The sequence below is a fragment of the Dreissena polymorpha genome, chromosome 2 (genome assembly GCF_020536995.1).
Source record: "Dreissena polymorpha isolate Duluth1 chromosome 2, UMN_Dpol_1.0, whole genome shotgun sequence".
NCBI lineage: Eukaryota > Metazoa > Mollusca > Bivalvia > Myida > Dreissenidae > Dreissena > Dreissena polymorpha.
The window spans coordinates 3,946,746-3,964,983 of NC_068356.1; the positions used below are offsets into that span (position 1 = coordinate 3,946,746).

At 35.2% G+C, this 18,238-nt stretch overlaps 1 long non-coding RNA gene across 1 annotated transcript; it reads left to right on the top strand.

Annotated features, from left to right (window-relative positions):
- The first annotated feature begins 12,991 nt into the window (after positions 1-12,991).
- LOC127865655 (uncharacterized) lies at positions 12,992-17,161 on the top strand. The gene is made up of 2 exons (XR_008042721.1): positions 12,992-15,376; positions 15,842-17,161. It is a non-coding gene; the product is annotated as an uncharacterized LOC127865655 (long non-coding RNA).
- Positions 17,162-18,238: the final 1,077 nt, after the last annotated feature.

Below are 18,238 nucleotides of genomic sequence, written 5' to 3' on the forward strand. Positions count from 1 at the left end.
AAAAAAAATGATGATTTTCTGTAATACAGCTCCTTTGTTGACTAGGCCTGGTTTTGCGTTTAGGTCATAATACACCCCAATAGTTTCCCTATATAATTCAATGTTAAAGCGACAACTTTGAGCGAAAATAAATGCAACATTTTGCACATAGAGACCCCCATAAACATACCTTTTCTTAAAGGCCATTCTAAGCGGAATCCGATTTATGCAATAAAAAAGATATGTCATGTACAAAGCAAGAAGAACTTGACACAAATCAAAATCGACTGTTTTTGCAATTTATATTTTTCGGCCGTTTCTTAGTGAAATGTAACTTTTCTACTGCAATGGTTACTTTAGTCTTCAAGTGTATCATATATCAGGGCTTTCAGTTGTGAACACCTATTCATGCCCTACCATTATCTCCGCAAGATAACACCCGAATAATGGTAAAAAGTGTAAAACATGCCTTCCTGTCAACTATGATATTTTTTTTAGAGAGTACAAGCCCTACATGAAGCGATCATTTAGTGTATTGTAACCTATACTACCTAAGCACAACGTTAACTGTTAACATCGCGAAAATAAGCACTTCTCGATACTTATAAACCTATTTTCTATGTGCATGCCAATTTCCAGACCGCAATCTTTCACGTAGAAATGGCTTGAAATGCATTTTCATTATAGCCGCCTGATAAGCCATGTTGCTTTCGCGTTCGGAGCTTTGATTTATAACGGGGCGTTTCAGGCGCAAAACGATACCCTAAATAATTACACATCGGTCCAAATACTATGGAATATTGTTACAAGCTATGTAAAAAAAGAAAGTAAACAACTATTAAAACGTGTTCATGAGCTCTTCAGCACAAATTGTTTGCGATTTGAGATGCTCACAGACGAGTTTTTGTACGTTTTTTTTCTTATTTTCCTCTGAAAACGTATTTTTTTCTTAAAACTCACGATGGCTCCTTAATTCGCGAAACAAACGCATTATTTCCGTGAAATTGCCAAAACGCGTCATATCCCACTAAAAAAATGATGATTTTCTGTAAATACAGCTCCTTTGTGGACTAGGCCCTGGTTTGCGTTTAGGTCATAATACACCAAATAGTTTCCCTATATAATTCAATGTAAAAGCGACACACTTTGAGCGAAAATAAATGCAACATTTTGCACATAGAGACCCCCCATAACCATACCTTTTCTTAAAGGCCATTCTAAGCGGAATCGATTTATGCAATAAAAAAGATATGTCATGTACAAAGCAAGAAAGAACTTGACACAAATCAAAATCGACTGTTTTTGCAATTTATATTTTCGGGCCGTTTCTTAGTGAAATGTAACCTTTTCTACTGCAATGGTTTACTTTAGTCTTCAAGTGTATCATATATCAGGGATTCAGTTGTGAACACCTATTCATGCCCTACCATTATCTCCGCAAGATAACACCCGAATAATGGTAAAAAGTGTAAAACATGCCTTCCTGTCAACTATGATATTTTTTTAGAGAGTAAAGCCCTACATGAAGCGATCATTTAGTGTATTGTAACCTATAAGACAACGTTTACTGTTAACAATTGCGAAAAATAAGCACTCCTCGATACTTATAAACCTATTTTCTATGTGCATGCCAATTTTCAGACCGATCTTTCACGTAGAAAATGCTGAAAATGCATTTTATTATAACGCCTGATAAGCCATGTGGCTTTCGCGTTCGGAGCTTTGATTATAACGGGCGTTCAGGCGCAAAACGATTACCCTAAATAATTACAATCGGTCAAAATACTGGAATATTGTTACAAGCTATGTAGAAAAAGAAGTAACATAACTATTAAAACGTGTTCATGAGCTCTTTCAGCACAAATTGTTGCGATTTGAGATGCTCAAGACGAGTTTTTGTACGTTTATTTTCTTATTTCCTCTGAAAACGTATTTTTTTCTTAAAAAACTCACGATGCTCCTTAAATTCGCGAAACAAACGCATTTATTCCGTGAAATTTGCCAAAACGCGTCATATCCCACTAAAAAAATGATGATTTTCTGTAAATACAGCTCCTTTGTGACTAGGCCTGGTTTTGCGTTTAGGTCATAATACACCAAATAGTTTCCCTATATAATTCAATGTTAAAGCGACAACTTTGAGCGAAAATAAATGCAACATTTTGCACATAGAGACCCCCATAACCATACCTTTTCTTAAAGGCCATTCTAAGCGGAATCGATTTATGCAATAAAAAAGATATGTCATGTACAAAGCAAGAAAGAACTTGACACAAATCAAAATCGACTGTTTTTGCAATTTATATTTTCGGCCGTTTCTTAGTGAAATGTAACCTTTTCTACTGCAATGGTTTACTTTAGTCTTCAAGTGTATCATATATCAGGGATTCAGTTGTGAACACCTATTCATGCCCTACCATTATCTCCGCAAGATAACACCCGAATAATGGTAAAAAGTGTAAAACATGCCTTCCTGTCAACTATGATATTTTTTTTAGAGAGTAAAGCCCTACATGAAGCGATCATTTAGTGTATTGTAACCTATAAGACAACGTTTACTGTTAACATTGCGAAAAATAAGCACTCCTCGATACTTATAAACCTATTTTCTATGTGCATGCCAATTTCAGACCGATCTTTCACGTAGAAATGCTTGAAAATGCATTTTATTATAACGCCTGATAAGCCATGTGGCTTTCGCGTTCGGAGCTTTGATTTATAACGGGCGTTCAGGCGCAAAACGATTACCCTAAATAATTACAATCGGTCAAAATACTGGAATATTGTTACAAGCTATGTAGAAAAAGAAGTAAATAACTATTAAAACGTGTTCATGAGCTCTTTCAGCACAAATTGTTGCGATTTGAGATGCTCAAGACGAGTTTTTGTACGTTTTATTTTTCTTATTTTCCTCTGAAAACGTATTTTTTTTCTTAAAAACTCACGATGCTCCTTAAATTCGCGAAACAAACGCATTTATTCCGTGAAATTTGCCAAACGCGTCATATCCACTAAAAAATGATGATTTTCTGTAAATACAGCTCCTTTGTGACTAGGCCTGGTTTTGCGTTTAGGTCATAATACACCAAATAGTTTCCCTATATAATTCAATGTTAAAGCGACAACTTTGAGCGAAAATAAATGCAACATTTGCACATAGAGACCCCCATAACCATACCTTTTCTTAAAGGCCATTCTAAGCGGAATCGATTTATGCAATAAAAAAGATATGTCATGTACAAAGCAAGAAAGAACTTGACACAAATCAAAATCGACTGTTTTTGCAATTTATATTTTCGGCCGTTTCTTAGTGAAATGTAACCTTTTCTACTGCAATGGTTTACTTTAGTCTTCAAGTGTATCATATATCAGGGATTCAGTTGTGAACACCTATTCATGCCCTACCATTATCTCCGCAAGATAACACCCGAATAATGGTAAAAAGTGTAAAACATGCCTTCCTGTCAACTATGATATTTTTTTAGAGAGTAAAGCCCTACATGAAGCGATCATTTAGTGTATTGTAACCTATAAGACAACGTTTACTGTTAACATTGCGAAAAATAAGCACTCCTCGATACTTATAAACCTATTTTCTATGTGCATGCCAATTTTCAGACCGATCTTTCACGTAGAAATGCTTGAAAATGCATTTTATTATAACGCCTGATAAGCCATGTGGCTTTCGCGTTCGGAGCTTTGATTTATAACGGGCGTTCAGGCGCAAAACGATTACCCTAAATAATTACAATCGGTCAAAATACTAGAATATTGTTACAAGCTATGTAGAAAAAGAAGTAAACAACTATTAAAACGTGTTCATGAGCTCTTTCAGCACAAATTGTTGCGATTTGAGATGCTCAAGACGAGTTTTTGTACGTTTATTTTCTTATTTTCCTCTGAAAACGTATTTTTTTTCTTTAAAAACTCACGATGCTCCTTAAATTCGCGAAACAAACGCATTTATTCCGTGAAATTTGCCAAAACGCGTCATATCCCACTAAAAAATGATGATTTTCTGTAAATACAGCTCCTTTGTGACTAGGCCTGGTTTTGCGTTTAGGTCATAATACACCAAATAGTTTCCCTATATAATTCAATGTTAAAGCGACAACTTTGAGCGAAAATAAATGCAACATTTTGCACATAGAGACCCCCATAACCATACCTTTTCTTAAAGGCCATTCTAAGCGGAATCGATTTATGCAATAAAAAAGATATGTCATGTACAAAGCAAGAAAGAACTTGACACAAATCAAAATCGACTGTTTTTGCAATTTATATTTTCGGCCGTTTCTTAGTGAAATGTAACCTTTTCTACTGCAATGGTTTACTTTAGTCTTCAAGTGTATCATATATCAGGGATTCAGTTGTGAACACCTATTCATGCCCTACCATTATCTCCGCAAGATAACACCCGAATAATGGTAAAAAGTGTAAAACATGCCTTCCTGTCAACTATGATATTTTTTTAGAGAGTAAAGCCCTACATGAAGCGATCATTTAGTGTATTGTAACCTATAAGACAACGTTTACTGTTAACATTGCGAAAAATAAGCACTCCTCGATACTTATAAACCTATTTTCTATGTGCATGCCAATTTTCAGACCGATCTTTCACGTAGAAATGCTTGAAAATGCATTTTATTATAACGCCTGATAAGCCATGTGGCTTTCGCGTTCGGAGCTTTGATTTATAACGGGCGTTCAGGCGCAAAACGATTACCCTAAATAATTACAATCGGTCAAAATACTAGAATATTGTTACAAGCTATGTAGAAAAAGAAGTAAACAACTATTAAAACGTGTTCATGAGCTCTTTCAGCACAAATTGTTGCGATTTGAGATGCTCAAGACGAGTTTTTGTACGTTTATTTTCTTATTTTCCTCTGAAAACGTATTTTTTTCTTAAAAACTCACGATGCTCCTTAAATTCGCGAAACAAACGCATTTATTCCGTGAAATTTGCCAAAACGCGTCATATCCCACTAAAAAAATGATGATTTTCTGTAAATACAGCTCCTTTGTGACTAGGCCTGGTTTTGCGTTTAGGTCATAATACACCAAATAGTTTCCCTATATAATTCAATGTTAAAGCGACAACTTTGAGCGAAAATAAATGCAACATTTTGCACATAGAGACCCCCATAACCATACCTTTTCTTAAAGGCCATTCTAAGCGGAATCGATTTATGCAATAAAAAAGATATGTCATGTACAAAGCAAGAAAGAACTTGACACAAATCAAAATCGACTGTTTTTGCAATTTATATTTTCGGCCGTTTCTTAGTGAAATGTAACCTTTTCTACTGCAATGGTTTACTTTAGTCTTCAAGTGTATCATATATCAGGGATTCAGTTGTGAACACCTATTCATGCCCTACCATTATCTCCGCAAGATAACACCCGAATAATGGTAAAAAGTGTAAAACATGCCTTCCTGTCAACTATGATATTTTTTTAGAGAGTAAAGCCCTACATGAAGCGATCATTTAGTGTATTGTAACCTATAAGACAACGTTTACTGTTAACATTGCGAAAAATAAGCACTCCTCGATACTTATAAACCTATTTTCTATGTGCATGCCAATTTTCAGACCGATCTTTCACGTAGAAATGCTTGAAAATGCATTTTATTATAACGCCTGATAAGCCATGTGGCTTTCGCGTTCGGAGCTTTGATTTATAACGGGCGTTCAGGCGCAAAACGATTACCCTAAATAATTACAATCGGTCAAAATACTAGAATATTGTTACAAGCTATGTAGAAAAAGAAGTAAACAACTATTAAACGTGTTCATGAGCTCTTTCAGCACAAATTGTTGCGATTTGAGATGCTCAAGACGAGTTTTTGTACGTTTATTTTCTTATTTTCCTCTGAAAACGTATTTTTTTTCTTAAAAACTCACGATGCTCCTTAAATTCGCGAAACAAACGCATTTATTCCGTGAAATTTGCCAAAACGCGTCATATCCCACTAAAAAAATGATGATTTTCTGTAAATACAGCTCCTTTGTGACTAGGCCTGGTTTTGCGTTTAGGTCATAATACACCAAATAGTTTCCCTATATAATTCAATGTAAAGCGACAACTTTGAGCGAAAATAAATGCAACATTTTGCACATAGAGACCCCCATAACCATACCTTTTCTTAAAGGCCATTCTAAGCGGAATCGATTTATGCAATAAAAAAGATATGTCATGTACAAAGCAAGAAAGAACTTGACACAAATCAAAATCGACTGTTTTTGCAATTTTATATTTTCGGCCGTTTCTTAGTGAAATGTAACCTTTTCTACTGCAATGGTTTACTTTAGTCTTCAAGTGTATCATATATCAGGGATTCAGTTGTGAACACCTATTCATGCCCTACCATTATCTCCGCAAGATAACACCCGAATAATGGTAAAAAGTGTAAAACATGCCTTCCTGTCAACTATGATATTTTTTTAGAGAGTAAAGCCCTACATGAAGCGATCATTTAGTGTATTGTAACCTATAAGACAACGTTTACTGTTAACATTGCGAAAAATAAGCACTCCTCGATACTTATAAACCTATTTTCTATGTGCATGCCAATTTTCAGACCGATCTTTCACGTAGAAATGCTTGAAAATGCATTTTATTATAACGCCTGATAAGCCATGTGGCTTTCGCGTTCGGAGCTTTGATTTATAACGGGCGTTCAGGCGCAAAACGATTACCCTAAATAATTACAATCGGTCAAAATACTAGAATATTGTTACAAGCTATGTAGAAAAAGAAGTAAACAACTATTAAAACGTGTTCATGAGCTCTTTCAGCACAAATTGTTGCGATTTGAGATGCTCAAGACGAGTTTTTGTACGTTTATTTTCTTATTTTCCTCTGAAAACGTATTTTTTTCTTAAAAACTCACGATGCTCCTTAAATTCGCGAAACAAACGCATTTATTCCGTGAAATTTGCCAAAACGCGTCATATCCCACTAAAAAAATGATGATTTTCTGTAAATACAGCTCCTTTGTGACTAGGCCTGGTTTTGCGTTTAGGTCATAATACACCAAATAGTTTCCCTATATAATTCAATGTTAAAGCGACAACTTTGAGCGAAAATAAATGCAACATTTTGCACATAGAGACCCCCATAACCATACCTTTTCTTAAAGGCCATTCTAAGCGGAATCGATTTATGCAATAAAAAAGATATGTCATGTACAAAGCAAGAAAGAACTTGACACAAATCAAAATCGACTGTTTTTGCAATTTATATTTTCGGCCGTTTCTTAGTGAAATGTAACCTTTTCTACTGCAATGGTTTACTTTAGTCTTCAAGTGTATCATATATCAGGGATTCAGTTGTGAACACCTATTCATGCCCTACCATTATCTCCGCAAGATAACACCCGAATAATGGTAAAAAGTGTAAAACATGCCTTCCTGTCAACTATGATATTTTTTTAGAGAGTAAAGCCCTACATGAAGCGATCATTTAGTGTATTGTAACCTATAAGACAACGTTTACTGTTAACATTGCGAAAAATAAGCACTCCTCGATACTTATAAACCTATTTTCTATGTGCATGCCAATTTTCAGACCGATCTTTCACGTAGAAATGCTTGAAAATGCATTTTATTATAACGCCTGATAAGCCATGTGGCTTTCGCGTTCGGAGCTTTGATTTATAACGGGCGTTCAGGCGCAAAACGATTACCCTAAATAATTACAATCGGTCAAAATACTAGAATATTGTTACAAGCTATGTAGAAAAAGAAGTAAACAACTATTAAAACGTGTTCATGAGCTCTTTCAGCACAAATTGTTGCGATTTGAGATGCTCAAGACGAGTTTTTGTACGTTTATTTTCTTATTTTCCTCTGAAAACGTATTTTTTTCTTAAAAACTCACGATGCTCCTTAAATTCGCGAAACAAACGCATTTATTCCGTGAAATTTGCCAAAACGCGTCATATCCCACTAAAAAAATGATGATTTTCTGTAAATACAGCTCCTTTGTGACTAGGCCTGGTTTTGCGTTTAGGTCATAATACACCAAAATGTTTCCCTATATAATTCAATGTTAAAGCGACAACTTTGAGCGAAAATAAATGCAACATTTTGCACATAGAGACCCCCATAACCATACCTTTTCTTAAAGGCCATTCTAAGCGGAATCGATTTATGCAATAAAAAAGATATGTCATGTACAAAGCAAGAAAGAACTTGACACAAATCAAAATCGACTGTTTTTGCAATTTATATTTTCGGCCGTTTCTTAGTGAAATGTAACCTTTTCTACTGCAATGGTTTACTTTAGTCTTCAAGTGTATCATATATCAGGGATTCAGTTGTGAACACCTATTCATGCCCTACCATTATCTCCGCAAGATAACACCCGAATAATGGTAAAAAGTGTAAAACATGCCTTCCTGTCAACTATGATATTTTTTTAGAGAGTAAAGCCCTACATGAAGCGATCATTCAGTGTATTGTAACCTATAAGACAACGTTTACTGTTAACATTGCGAAAAATAAGCACTCCTCGATACTTATAAACCTATTTTCTATGTGCACGCCAATTTTCAGACCGATCTTTCACGTAGAAATGCTTGAAAATGCATTTTATTATAACGCCTGATAAGCCATGTGGCTTTCGCGTTCGGAGCTTTGATTTATAACGGGCGTTCAGGCGCAAAACGATTACCCTAAATAATTACAATCGGTCAAAATACTAGAATATTGTTACAAGCTATGTAGAAAAAGAAGTAAACAACTATTAAAACGTGTTCATGAGCTCTTTCAGCACAAATTGTTGCGATTTGAGATGCTCAAGACGAGTTTTTGTACGTTTATTTTCTTATTTTCCTCTGAAAACGTATTTTTTTCTTAAAAACTCACGATGCTCCTTAAATTCGCGAAACAAACGCATTTATTCCGTGAAATTTGCCAAAACGCGTCATATCCCACTAAAAAAATGATGATTTTCTGTAAATACAGCTCCTTTGTGACTAGGCCTGGTTTTGCGTTTAGGTCATAATACACCAAAATGTTTCCCTATATAATTCAATGTTAAAGCGACAACTTTGAGCGAAAATAAATGCAACATTTTGCACATAGAGACCCCCATAACCATACCTTTTCTTAAAGGCCATTCTAAGCGGAATCGATTTATGCAATAAAAAAGATATGTCATGTACAAAGCAAGAAAGAACTTGACACAAATCAAAATCGACTGTTTTTGCAATTTATATTTTCGGCCGTTTCTTAGTGAAATGTAACCTTTTCTACTGCAATGGTTTACTTTAGTCTTCAAGTGTATCATATATCAGGGATTCAGTTGTGAACACCTATTCATGCCCTACCATTATCTCCGCAAGATAACACCCGAATAATGGTAAAAAGTGTAAAACATGCCTTCCTGTCAACTATGATATTTTTTTAGAGAGTAAAGCCCTACATGAAGCGATCATTTAGTGTATTGTAACCTATAAGACAACGTTTACTGTTAACATTGCGAAAAATAAGCACTCCTCGATACTTATAAACCTATTTTCTATGTGCATGCCAATTTTCAGACCGATCTTTCACGTAGAAATGCTTGAAAATGCATTTTATTATAACGCCTGATAAGCCATGTGGCTTTCGCGTTCGGAGCTTTGATTTATAACGGGCGTTCAGGCGCAAAACGATTACCCTAAATAATTACAATCGGTCAAAATACTAGAATATTGTTACAAGCTATGTAGAAAAAGAAGTAAACAACTATTAAAACGTGTTCATGAGCTCTTTCAGCACAAATTGTTGCGATTTGAGATGCTCAAGACGAGTTTTTGTACGTTTATTTTCTTATTTTCCTCTGAAAACGTATTTTTTTCTTAAAAACTCACGATGCTCCTTAAATTCGCGAAACAAACGCATTTATTCCGTGAAATTTGCCAAAACGCGTCATATCCCACTAAAAAAATGATGATTTTCTGTAAATACAGCTCCTTTGTGACTAGGCCTGGTTTTGCGTTTAGGTCATAATACACCAAATAGTTTCCCTATATAATTCAATGTTAAAGCGACAACTTTGAGCGAAAATAAATGCAACATTTTGCACATAGAGACCCCCATAACCATACCTTTTCTTAAAGGCCATTCTAAGCGGAATCGATTTATGCAATAAAAAAGATATGTCATGTACAAAGCAAGAAAGAACTTGACACAAATCAAAATCGACTGTTTTTGCAATTTATATTTTCGGCCGTTTCTTAGTGAAATGTAACCTTTTCTACTGCAATGGTTTACTTTAGTCTTCAAGTGTATCATATATCAGGGATTCAGTTGTGAACACCTATTCATGCCCTACCATTATCTCCGCAAGATAACACCCGAATAATGGTAAAAAGTGTAAAACATGCCTTCCTGTCAACTATGATATTTTTTTAGAGAGTAAAGCCCTACATGAAGCGATCATTTAGTGTATTGTAACCTATAAGACAACGTTTACTGTTAACATTGCGAAAAATAAGCACTCCTCGATACTTATAAACCTATTTTCTATGTGCATGCCAATTTTCAGACCGATCTTTCACGTAGAAATGCTTGAAAATGCATTTTATTATAACGCCTGATAAGCCATGTGGCTTTCGCGTTCGGAGCTTTGATTTATAACGGGCGTTCAGGCGCAAAACGATTACCCTAAATAATTACAATCGGTCAAAATACTAGAATATTGTTACAAGCTATGTAGAAAAAGAAGTAAACAACTATTAAAACGTGTTCATGAGCTCTTTCAGCACAAATTGTTGCGATTTGAGATGCTCAAGACGAGTTTTTGTACGTTTATTTTCTTATTTTCCTCTGAAAACGTATTTTTTTCTTAAAAACTCACGATGCTCCTTAAATTCGCGAAACAAACGCATTTATTCCGTGAAATTTGCCAAAACGCGTCATATCCCACTAAAAAAATGATGATTTTCTGTAAATACAGCTCCTTTGTGACTAGGCCTGGTTTTGCGTTTAGGTCATAATACACCAAATAGTTTCCCTATATAATTCAATGTTAAAGCGACAACTTTGAGCGAAAATAAATGCAACATTTTGCACATAGAGACCCCCATAACCATACCTTTTCTTAAAGGCCATTCTAAGCGGAATCGATTTATGCAATAAAAAAGATATGTCATGTACAAAGCAAGAAAGAACTTGACACAAATCAAAATCGACTGTTTTTGCAATTTATATTTTCGGCCGTTTCTTAGTGAAATGTAACCTTTTCTACTGCAATGGTTTACTTTAGTCTTCAAGTGTATCATATATCAGGGATTCAGTTGTGAACACCTATTCATGCCCTACCATTATCTCCGCAAGATAACACCCGAATAATGGTTAAAAAGTGTAAAACATGCCTTCCTGTCAACTATGATATTTTTTTAGAGAGTAAAGCCCTACATGAAGCGATCATTTAGTGTATTGTAACCTATAAGACAACTTTTACTGTTAACATTGCGAAAAATAAGCACTCCTCGATACTTATAAACCTATTTTCTATGTGCATGCCAATTTTCAGACCGATCTTTCACGTAGAAATGCTTGAAAATGCATTTTATTATAACGCCTGATAAGCCATGTGGCTTTCGCGTTCGGAGCTTTGATTTATAACGGGCGTTCAGGCGCAAAACGATTACCCTAAATAATTACAATCGGTCAAAATACTAGAATATTGTTACAAGCTATGTAGAAAAAGAAGTAAACAACTATTAAAACGTGTTCATGAGCTCTTTCAGCACAAATTGTTGCGATTTGAGATGCTCAAGACGAGTTTTTGTACGTTTATTTTCTTATTTTCCTCTGAAAACGTATTTTTTTCTTAAAAACTCACGATGCTCCTTAAATTCGCGAAACAAACGCATTTATTCCGTGAAATTTGCCAAAACGCGTCATATCCCACTAAAAAAATGATGATTTTCTGTAAATACAGCTCCTTTGTGACTAGGCCTGGTTTTGCGTTTAGGTCATAATACACCAAAATGTTTCCCTATATAATTCAATGTTAAAGCGACAACTTTGAGCGAAAATAAATGCAACATTTTGCACATAGAGACCCCAATAACCATACCTTTTCTTAAAGGCCATTCTAAGCGGAATCGATTTATGCAATAAAAAAGATATGTCATGTACAAAGCAAGAAAGAACTTGACACAAATCAAAATCGACTGTTTTTGCAATTTATATTTTCGGCCGTTTCTTAGTGAAATGTAACCTTTTCTACTGCAATGGTTTACTTTAGTCTTCAAGTGTATCATATATCAGGGATTCAGTTGTGAACACCTATTCATGCCCTACCATTATCTCCGCAAGATAACACCCGAATAATGGTAAAAAGTGTAAAACATGCCTTCCTGTCAACTATGATATTTTTTTAGAGAGTAAAGCCCTACATGAAGCGATCATTTAGTGTATTGTAACCTATAAGACAACGTTTACTGTTAACATTGCGAAAAATAAGCACTCCTCGATACTTATAAACCTATTTTCTATGTGCATGCCAATTTTCAGACCGATCTTTCACGTAGAAATGCTTGAAAATGCATTTTATTATAACGCCTGATAAGCCATGTGGCTTTCGCGTTCGGAGCTTTGATTTATAACGGGCGTTCAGGCGCAAAACGATTACCCTAAATAATTACAATCGGTCAAAATACTAGAATATTGTTACAAGCTATGTAGAAAAAGAAGTAAACAACTATTAAAACGTGTTCATGAGCTCTTTCAGCACAAATTGTTGCGATTTGAGATGCTCAAGACGAGTTTTTGTACGTTTATTTTCTTATTTTCCTCTGAAAACGTATTTTTTTCTTAAAAACTCACGATGCTCCTTAAATTCGCGAAACAAACGCATTTATTCCGTGAAATTTGCCAAAACGCGTCATATCCCACTAAAAAAATGATGATTTTCTGTAAATACAGCTCCTTTGTGGCTAGGCCTGGTTTTGCGTTTAGGTCATAATACACCAAAATGTTTCCCTATATAATTCAATGTTAAAGCGACAACTTTGAGCGAAAATAAATGCAACATTTTGCACATAGAGACCCCCATAACCATACCTTTTCTTAAAGGCCATTCTAAGCGGAATCGATTTATGCAATAAAAAAGATATGTCATGTACAAAGCAAGAAAGAACTTGACACAAATCAAAATCGACTGTTTTTGCAATTTATATTTTCGGCCGTTTCTTAGTGAAATGTAACCTTTTCTACTGCAATGGTTTACTTTAGTCTTCAAGTGTATCATATATCAGGGATTCAGTTGTGAACACCTATTCATGCCCTACCATTATCTCCGCAAGATAACACCCGAATAATGGTAAAAAGTGTAAAACATGCCTTCCTGTCAACTATGATATTTTTTTAGAGAGTAAAGCCCTACATGAAGCGATCATTTAGTGTATTGTAACCTATAAGACAACGTTTACTGTTAACATTGCGAAAAATAAGCACTCCTCGATACTTATAAACCTATTTTCTATGTGCATGCCAATTTTCAGACCGATCTTTCACGTAGAAATGCTTGAAAATGCATTTTATTATAACGCCTGATAAGCCATGTGGCTTTCGCGTTCGGAGCTTTGATTTATAACGGGCGTTCAGGCGCAAAACGATTACCCTAAATAATTACAATCGGTCAAAATACTAGAATATTGTTACAAGCTATGTAGAAAAAGAAGTAAACAACTATTAAAACGTGTTCATGAGCTCTTTCAGCACAAATTGTTGCGATTTGAGATGCTCAAGACGAGTTTTTGTACGTTTATTTTCTTATTTTCCTCTGAAAACGTATTTTTTTCTTAAAAACTCACGATGCTCCTTAAATTCGCGAAACAAACGCATTTATTCCGTGAAATTTGCCAAAACGCGTCATATCCCACTAAAAAAATGATGATTTTCTGTAAATACAGCTCCTTTGTGACTAGGCCTGGTTTTGCGTTTAGGTCATAATACACCAAATAGTTTCCCTATATAATTCAATGTTAAAGCGACAACTTTGAGCGAAAATAAATGCAACATTTTGCACATAGAGACCCCCATAACCATACCTTTTCTTAAAGGCCATTCTAAGCGGAATCGATTTATGCAATAAAAAAGATATGTCATGTACAAAGCAAGAAAGAACTTGACACAAATCAAAATCGACTGTTTTTGCAATTTATATTTTCGGCCGTTTCTTAGTGAAATGTAACCTTTTCTACTGCAATGGTTTACTTTAGTCTTCAAGTGTATCATATATCAGGGATTCAGTTGTGAACACCTATTCATGCCCTACCATTATCTCCGCAAGATAACACCCGAATAATGGTAAAAAGTGTAAAACATGCCTTCCTGTCAACTATGATATTTTTTTAGAGAGTACAGCCCTACATGAAGCGATCACCTACATGAAGCGATCATTTAGTGTATTGTAACCTTGATATTACTTTGGGAATACATTTACCATGACACGGCGCGTTCCAGAATCAGATGAGCGTTGTCCTAATTTATTTCGCCAATTTTTCTGTCAGTTTAATCGTTGTATGTCTCCATTCATCAACCATTTTAGTAATGTAAGCGTACTTGTATTTGTATGCCCCCGGATCGAATGATCGGGGGTATATTGTTTTTGGCCTGTCTGTCTGTCCGTCTACAAACTTTAACCTTGGTTAAACTTTTGCATATTGCAATAACTTTTGCAGTATTGAAGATAGCTACTTGATATTTGGCATGCATGTGTATCTCATGCAGCTGCAAATTTTGAGTGGTGAAAGGTCATCCTTCAAGGTCAAAGGTCAAATATACGGCTTCAAAGCGGCGCAATTACCGTATGTCCCAAAACTTTAACCTTGGTCATAACTTGTGCAATATTGAAGAAAGCAACTTGATATTTGGCATGCATGTGCATGGTGCTGCACATTTTAAGTGGTGAAAGGTCAAGGTTATCCTTTAATGTCAAAGGTCAAATATATGGCTTCAAAGCGGCACAAAAGGGGGCATTGTGTTTCTGACAAACACATCTCTTGTTTCATATTATCATCATAGCCATGCGTTTTTGTGACGTTTAACAGTGCTCACTTACTTTGTTTATTCTTTAACTCTTTTTTCCAACAGATTTATTTCATTAAATCACAGTTGATTAATTTGACGTATTATCGCCATTATTTTGTATTGCTCATTTTCAATACAATCAAATGATCTAACGCCCATGGTATAGTCACAGTGTTTGGCTCAAAATTCACTGTTGTTAGTGCTAGACCATCTTAGAGTTATTCCAACAGAAGCACTTTCTCATGTTTCAGGTTTGGCCCATCGATTCATACCCAGTACCAGAAATCAACCAAAACTCCGTTAAGCTGGTGCAAACTCACCGCACCAAGTGGCCAAACGAGATGATACATAAACAAGTGAGACATGATATCACTACCAAATGTTCTCTTTAGTCATTCCGTTAGGATCCCTCTCACATATTTGTAAATATGGGCCTTGGCTGAATTCCACTTGAACACCAGCTACACATTCAAACCAGTATTCCTGTGCATAAGTAACGAAGAAATGTCAATATTAATTTGGCACTTCAATACAAAGCAGCCTACCTTACATGCTTTTCTTTTAAAGACCATATACCAGTGTAAACTTTGTGCATTCATACGTTCACAATAAAAGTACGCAATGTTCTTCAACTGTTGGAAATGACTGCTAAATATGATTCGCATAAACACGCTAAAACTACGAACACAGCATGCACAGTCGACTTTACGTACAACAGACATGTCTTTCGAGTTCATAGATCCATCAATACTAATTTCTGCGTCGAACAAGAGAACATTTTTTGTCAATCATTTCTTAACCGCTTGTTTTCTATCTCTCAGAGACAAACCCTCCGCGGCGTTCCTGTGACGGAAGTGCACTTCACGTGGGAGAATCAGAACTTCCGGTACTGGATATATGGAAGTGAGCGCCGCGTCTACGCTCCTGACTACCCACAGCAGTGCTGTTGCGGCTGCACGCTCATTTAACTTTTGGTGTTCAAAGTTTCGGTCGAAGACAGATGACATGTTTATCCGTTGAGCCTATTGGACTTATGCTAGTGTATCGACTAAATCTTGTTTACAAATGTCGTTTGGTGTTTTGTTTTCAGTTGGAGATACGTGCCATTTTTGTAATGTCAGATAACATATGCATGTTTGATAGCACTTCGGTACTTTACAGAACTTGAAACTCACTCAATGAATTAGTAACATTCAGGGCATTTTCTATCCTGAATGTTAGCTTCACATAATAAGTACATTTTAGGCATTTTTTTTGTCGATGGTCGCAGTTGTATGTTCTGTAGATCTGCCATGTTGTGATATCTTTTGGTATTACATTGTTCTTTTATCTGTATGATATTATGTGCTTGTTGATCCATACTATTTTTTTCCTATCTACCGCATATAATTTTTTAACTATTGTTATACGATTGTAAACACATGCATTTACATTATAAGGTATACAGTTTCATACTCGCGTATTCAATTATACATTCTTTTAACGTTTTTACGTTGTTTTTAATACGAAGTTGTCTTTATTTTTTATGGAACCTCTGTATATTACCATTTTGTTCACACTGCATTTTTTTTTGGTTTTTATCTTATTGACTGTGTATATTTTTTAATTTGATTGTTAGTCCCCTACCGGTGAAACTGGAGGGGAATTATTTCACCGGAAGGGACTGATGGTTTGTGCTCTGTGAGTCTGTCAGTCTGTCTGTCACACTTTTCTGGATCCTGCGATAACTTGAACAGTTCTTCATATTTTTTCATGAAACTTAAAACATGGACAGATGGCAATATGGAGATTATGCACGTCATTTCATTTTGTTCCTACGTCAAGAATTATGGTTGCTATGCAACAAATAGACTAGAAATATTGCTGAAAATGGTGTATCCTGCGATAACTTTCAAAGTTCTTCATATTTTTTCATGAAACTTGAAACATGGATAGATGACAATATGGAGATTTTGCATGTCATTTCATTTTGCATGCTTTGGCAAATATACTAGAAATATTGCTGAAAATGGTGGAGTTTCACCGGTTGGGGACTTTTATTGCTTGCTCTTGTTTATTATAATCTTTATAACTATTAGATAATTAACTGCTGATATTTTTCCGGTATATTTTCCTTTTCAGAATAAAGCGTATCAATGATATACACACGGTTGGTTTTGTTTTAGCATTATTCGAATACAGCAAATGTTGAAGAGCAAAATACTTTATTTTATCCAAGGAGGAGCCTGAAACCAGCCGAAAAATTGAACATTTCATGAGGCAACGTTTTATTTGATGATGCAGATTTTTACTTTGAATTCTTAGAAAATGGAGAAAGCAAAATTGTGGATACAAATTTTTCAATTTCATTCACATCATGTTGGTGCATGGCCGATAATAAACAAGATTATATTTGAAGCGCTCGATCTTCTAAATGCGTTCTTATTGGAGCCTTGAGTGTTGACAGAAGATGAGGACGAAATTACGATCTAGTAGCCTTAATTTGTAAATCATGTGTAGATAACTTCAATTTATTTACATTAAATCATCAAATAGTTAACAAAGGGGAGTCAAATCATAGCCTATTTAATCATTAATTTATGTAATTTGAACCATTTTTAGATTATTATTTACCATTTACCAACCAGTCTTGAGACTTCAACAATACAGCGCTTGCCTCTCGGTTTATTAGTAAAGTTACGGAATGGGAGCACGTGGACTGATGGGATTTGGGGAGCAAGTTCGAAGATCAAAACCGCGATCATCGAATGTGATGCCCCGGACCAATAATCACAAAGCTATTAATGGAAAGTTTAACTAAAGTATTTTAAGTACTAGCCGGCCCTGAAAAGTATTCAAAAATCACTATCAAGTATTTTAACGAAGATCTACTTCTATCGCTATACAAGAAATTCACAATATTAGTTATCTGTACAACGGATTAAAGTAAAACGATGTAGGGAGAGGACTATCATTTTACTGATACTAAGTTTTCTCTAAATCTTTTACGGGGAATTCGGGAATATGTTGGCATTCAAACTGCTAAGTCACAGATAGTGAATCGAGTATGTATGAATAAATCCACGAAACTTGCTTGCGTCATAAAAATCAATGTATTAGTATACAAATTATATCGGACGTAACGACTATTTTGGGGAAAGCAATTCTAAAAATAGACTCCCACTTTTCGCTATTAATTGATAATTGTAAATCTTTAGATAGCCTGTGCTATCTAGAGT